This window comes from Cetorhinus maximus, chromosome 5, assembly GCF_964194155.1.
Source record: "Cetorhinus maximus chromosome 5, sCetMax3.hap1.1, whole genome shotgun sequence".
Classification (NCBI taxonomy): Eukaryota; Metazoa; Chordata; class Chondrichthyes; order Lamniformes; family Cetorhinidae; genus Cetorhinus; species Cetorhinus maximus.
In genome coordinates, this window is record NC_135883.1 from 78,452,067 (window position 1) to 78,458,643 (window position 6,577).

Sequence of the window (6,577 nt, forward strand, 5' to 3'; positions counted from 1 at the left end):
TCCAGAGGTACATCATCAGGCACCGACTGAGCATGTGCCTGGTCCCCTGCAGCCCTCTGACTGCTGGCACCATCGGCACTCTCTGTCTCTGCCAGCTCCTCCAGTGGATGTGAAGTGCCCTCTCCACTATGCTCCGGGACACTAGCTGATGATCTAATTCCCACCGAGGTGCTAGTATCTGTGCTGGTGCCTGCCTCGCAGAAATGGTGTGACGCCGGCGACAGTTGAGGGCCCCCAGGTGTGAGAGGGGGCATCGGGAATTGCTCCTGGCGGCCAGGCTCTGATGATGCTGAAATTAACAACAAGGACAGTGGATCAGTTAGCGTGCAGACAGTGACACACTTCATCCCTTTCCCCCTGGCTCATTATGCACTCAACCTTCCAGAACCTATGGAGACGAATATTGGGGGGGGGGTGGTAAATAGTGAGGAGGATAGCCTTACATTACAGGCGGATACAGATGGGCTGGTCAAATGGGCTGATGAATGGCAAATGGAATGTAATGCGGATAAGTGTGAGATGATGCACTTGGGCCAGGACAAACAAGGCATGGGAATACATGATGAATGGTAGGACCCTGGAAAGTACCAAGGATCAGAGGGACCTTGGTGTGCATGTCAACTGGTCCCTTAAGGTAGCAGGACAGGTACATAAGGTGCTTAAGAAGGCATATGGGATACTTGCCTTTATTAGCCGAGGCATAGAATATAGGAGCAGGGAGGTAATGTTCCAACTGCAGAAAACACTGCTTAGGCCACAGCTATAGTTCTGCATGCAGTTCTGAAATGCGCTTTATGGGAGGGATGTGATTGCAGTGGAGAGAGTGCAGAGGACGTTGACCAGGATGTTGGCTGGCCTGGAGAGTTTCACTTATGAGGAGAGATTGCATAGACAGGGGTTATTTCTCCTGGAGCAGAGGAGCTTGAGGGGAGACATAATTGAGGTGTATAAACTCATGAGGGACATAGATAGGGTAGACAGGAAGGAACTTTTCCCCTTGGTGGAGGGATCAGTAACCAGGTGGCATAGACTTAAGGTAAGGGGCATGAGGTTTACAGGGGATGTGATGACCAACTTCTGCACACAGAGGGTGGTGGGAATCTGGAACGCACTGCCTGAAAGGGTGGTAGATGCAGAAACCCTCCTCACATGTATTAAGTATTTGGATGTGCACTTGTGATGCCATGGCATACAAGGCTATGGGCATAGTGCTGGAAAACAGGATTAGAATAGCTAGGTATGTGTTTGACCAGCGCATCCTCGAAGACCCAAAGGGCCTTTTTCTATGATCCACACCTCTGACTCTATCACTTTATGACCAAACAATAACAAATTAAACAATCATCAGTGCTGTGGATGTTGGGAGGACATTGCGGATCTCACTGTTGGCCTCAAATACCTGGCCATGCCACCCCAGCCTCGCCGACACCAGTTGACCTGGGTGCATGGCGCCTCTCCAACTCAAAGGCCTCCTGCTCGAAGTGACTTAACATGAGGTGTGCCTGGCCGCCTCCAGTCCTCACACACTCAGACGCATTATGAGCATTCTTCTCCTGAGAAAGAGAGAATGCCATTCATTGCGTCTAATTGCACATGGGCTCTGCACGCGCACGCCGCACCCCAACCAAAGTGGGCCATATCAGGCCTCCAGTGCCTCCTCTCCCCGCTACTGCTGATCATTCACAAAAATAGTACGCCTGCTCCCAACCCCCACACTGGCCGTCTGGGACACATGCTGCGTACATCACTTTAGGAACCACACGGTCTTTGCTCCCATAGCAAGAATGCACAACTACGTGTAGCATCGAGGGCAGCAGATGGTTCTTGGCCACGACACCTTGAGGCTCCCCTTCCACCATCTCACCACTGTGAATAGGATGTGTGTTGGAGTTCTGAGTATGTACCTAGCTGCATCCCCTGCAGGTTGCCCTCAGTCTAGTCATGTGCGACTAAGAGCAAAACATGGTGCGGGGGAGAACTCATCTCCTCATGACCCACTCAGGCTGATGTAAGCACGTGCACTATGTGCTTACCCCCCAGCATTGGAAAAATGCCCTAATTGATTCAATGCAGTCACGGCAGTAAGACTTGGGGGGGAGGGGGGGCTTCAAAGGCCAAGGCTACCTGCTGGGTTAAATACCCAATGCCAACATGCAACTAACCCTGCCAGAGCACAACAAATTGTTGAAGCGCTTGCAGCACTGGATCCAGGTGCGTGGCACCACATTGCGGGAGCCCACCACCTCCACCACCTCCTCTCAGGCATGTTTGGTCATGTAGGGGGAGCCTCCTCCTCCCACCCTGGGGGACCAACACCTCCTGCCGTGCTGCCACCTCCTTGAGGAGGGCAGCAGGGCAGTCATCTGAAAAGTGAGGGGTGCATTGGCCCTCCACTGGCCTACCCTGCAGCCTGGCCTGCTCCTGTGACAGACCATGCAGCCTGGCCAGCTCAGCCAACCCCCTGTGGTGCGCCCTCAAACTGGCCATTATCACCAGGAGGCTGACAGGCCTTCTTTTAAACAGACTGCCGGGTCGCCATTGGACCCGGCGATCTGTGCACGCCCGCCGTCGCCCGCCCACTCCCGCTATCCACCGCAGGTGGCAAATACGCTGAGCAGGCCTTAATTGGCCTGCCCGCATAAAGTGGCGGCACGGACCCAATTGCGGGCGCTGATCGGGTCTGTGCCTGCCCGCGCCAAGTCTCCCCAACCCCACAACGGAAAATTCTGCCCCCTGATCCAAATGACTGAGAAATCTCCTGGAGATCTCCGAACATTAAAAAAAGGACCTGCAGAGGCAAAAATAAAAAGGGAATCTGCACTTTAATTACAAAATAGGCAGCAGCCCTGCAGGCTCAGCGGGTTAAAAAAGCTGGCACACAGCTGCAAGTAAGAAAAAAAAGACTGCAGAGTTAAAAATTTAAAAAAAAACGCTTGCTGCAGAGTTGATAGTTTGCAAGTTAAAAAAAAGGGGCAGAGCAAAAAACAGTGCTGCAGTTTTAAAATTAAAAAAATCAAAAAAAAGGGCCCGATCGGACTACGGGGCCGCTGGGCCTCCCGAAGTGCAGGATGTCCAACATCAAAAGAACCTGTGGAGTTAGTAAAAAAAAAAAGAAAAGCCCACAGAATCATCCGGAAAAAAACTCCTGTGTTTTTTTTTCCCAAATAGGAACAAAGTTCTACAAAGTTAAAAGAAAAGAAGGTCTATGATCACAGAGATCCCACCAGAACTCAAAGCATGGGAAACACAGCACAGAAAAGCTGACAGCTGCAGAGACAGCCCGAGTGAAATAAAGCAGTGACTGCTCTTAAAGCGCAATACATTTAAGGTGGTAAGTACAAGAAAAATGGCTACTGGCAGAAAGTTAGAAGAGACCCCATAGAAAGGTCAACTCTGCCAAGGGCAACAGGAGACCCCATATAGAGGGCAACAAGAAATTAAACCGTTGAAGGAACAGTTGATTTTCCTTCAAGATCTAATGCAAAAGGAATATATAACCATTCAGCAACATGAAGAAATGAAGACTATGCCTAAAGAGGTACTTGATGTTGCTGAGGTTCCAGAAAATCAGAGTAGATAATGCTGAACTGCCTGTGTCTAAAGAGGTACCTGATGTTGATGCGGTTCCAGAGAATGTGGTTCCTGCAAAAGTTTCAGAAGTCATGGAGCTACAACATTCCACACGGATCAGGAAACTGCCTGAAACACTGAACTTATAATTTCATGACCTGTGTAAGAAGAACAAGAGTTGCATTTGAAGTCAAGTTACAAAAAAAATAAGAAAGTCAACAGATTTGCATGCTCTTTCTTCTGTCTATACAATGATCAATTTTCTTGTGGGTGCCAAGAAGCAGTCTACAAAACTGTGCATTTTAGAATGTGCACAAGAGCTTAATCAGCAATACACCAGGATCACTCAAAGATCAATGATTTGATTGAAGAAACCTTCAAAGAAATGATTTCACTCCTGGTTTCAAAGTTTGTGTTCATACAGGAAGGTGTACTATCCAAATTGTTAAGATGTGATGAAGGAACCTTCTCTGCAATCCAGTCATTCCCTGTGAAAGCTGCTGCAAAGTACGTTGATGTACCTCAACCTGGATTTCAATACTGACCCCTTTCTGTTAAATGTATGGGGGTGCTCTCCAGTGACCGGCTTCCAGAACTAAGACTGTGTTACACGAGTTAATGTTTTGGGTTTTGTATTTTGTCATGGTGGTTCTCTGCAGATAGCCAGCAGCCAGGAGCAAACTTGTGTGTAGCTCTCCTCACAAGACTCCACAACAAAAACGTACAGAAACGTTAAAGGGGTAGGAATGTAGTCATTGTATATATGATAAACATAGGACTGTAGCTTTAAAAATAATTCAGTGTTGTAAGGTCACATGATCTGTGTAAACTGGTTTGTAGTGTGGGGAGCCTCTAGGAGAGAGTTCTTCTTTAGTTATGGAGTTTGATGTACACATGCAGTTGCTGCTGCTGTCTTGTAAATGAAGTTCAATGTTTCCACCAAGAAAATTTGCCTGGAATATCAACTCTATAACACAACAGTGACTACACTTTAAAAGTATCAAATTAGAAGTAAAGTGCGTTGAGATGTCCTGATGTTGTGAAAGACACCATATAAATGCAAGTTCTTCTTTCCTTATAATGCTTAAATAGTTTAAGATATTTGGTGACAATTACTAGAGCTCTGTATGGTTAAGCTGTCTAAAATTACTGCAGGCAGAAAGTTAAGATTATGTTTTGTAGACCTGACTTGCACCCATCCAGGCAATGTGAACACTTACTGGCACAATACTGTTTAAAAAGATTCAAATTCAATTATTTTGACCACATCAGATTGTCACTCCCTTAGAGTTGAGACCTTTGGCTCTGCAACCTTATGATGTTGCCACATGATTACTTTCCCTTCAATAGGATAAACAACAGGAAAATAGGCTAATGAGTTTATTGATCAACATTATTTCTGAATTTAGCTGCTTTAGGAATCAAACATAACATTAATAAAAAAATAATGTGACACTTAACTGTAAATATTCTATTGCGGCATTATAAAAAAGTTCAATTCCATCACATTTTACTTAGGAAATTCAGAAGATACGAGTGCTGTGTTCAGGTTAATTGCATTTTATGTCACAATGTTGTGCGAACTTTGTCTTTAAGGATTGTGGTCTGTTTTAAATAGATAATAATAGATTCCAGTTAGTTTTTACATGGCACAATTCTCTGAGGAATGTGGGAACACTATAAACAACTAGTAAAGTATAATAAATCCCAAATATAATTAATATCTTGTAATTATTCTCATTTATCAATCTTATAGTAAAAAGAAATGTTTGTTTCTTTTTTAACCTACAGCAAGAACTTTATCGATATGAATGGGAAAGCACTCTGCAGTTCAAGCATGGGAACATCCATACTAAATGGTAACAATTTTAACATATTCACTACAGGTTTACTGAGCATTAATCAACAGTTAATTACACGGGAATGAAGATGTGGCCTTGAGATTATGATTCATGAAGGTTAGTTTATTAACACTTAACGTGTTTGTATGCTGGAATTCCTTCATTAGCTATTTTAATGGAGATCATTAGCAGTGTGGTTTGATTTTTTTGTGGTGTTTCTTCCAATTGTCTGCTGCACCTTTAGTGGAAGATTCAGAGAATGGTCGTCTACGCAGTTTCTCCATATCTCCTGGTTGAAGATGCAGCAGACAATAGGGAGGACTTTGCAGAAATTCAAACTCTTTAGTTAACACATTCCCCCATCCCCACCCCCCCATTAATGGATGGCCTTGCACTCAAACCATTTTTGCTATGAGAAAAATTTTCCCCCAGTCGGTGGGTTGTGTGGGGGCGGGCGCGAACCGATCGGCACCCCCAATTGGGTGCATGCTGCCATTTTACATGGGCAGGCCAATTAATCTGTGCACTCCCTGTGCGGTGGGGGGGGAGGGGGGTTCCCTGAGTCAGGGCCTGCGCTCTTTTGCGCATGCGCACGAAAGAGCGCAGAAATCTCCGAGGCATAGAGGTGCCTTGGAGATCAGTTTAAGTTCTCGAATATTTAATAAAAGGTGAAAAAAAAATTTAAGGACATGTCCCCTCATGTGAAACTGTCACATGAGCCTGGGCTCTTCACCTGCCCGCCAAACTTAAGGTTGGACAGGCAACATTCTTAACAACTTTAATTACTTTTTTAATGGCCTTAATAGGCCTTTGTCAGTTCTTTTGTCAGAACTGACAATCTAAATGATGCGCGGTGACATCAGGATGCCCACCTGATGTCACCACGCGTCATTTTACGCATGGGCGAGCAGGCCCTGCCCCCGCTCGCCGACAGGAAAATTCTTCCTTATGTTTTATAAAATTTTTTGCCACCTTAAACTAGCTAAATCTAGGCCCAGATTTTCACCATGTTGGTGGTGAAAAGCCTGGAAGTGGCCAGGAACCCCAAGTCCCAACCCTGAACATGGCACGTTCCATTTTCATAGAAGAGGGAGTGGAGTTGAGCCAAGGATCAACTGTCAAAATCACCAAAGCTGCCAAGGAACTGTCAAAACTGTCAATGAATT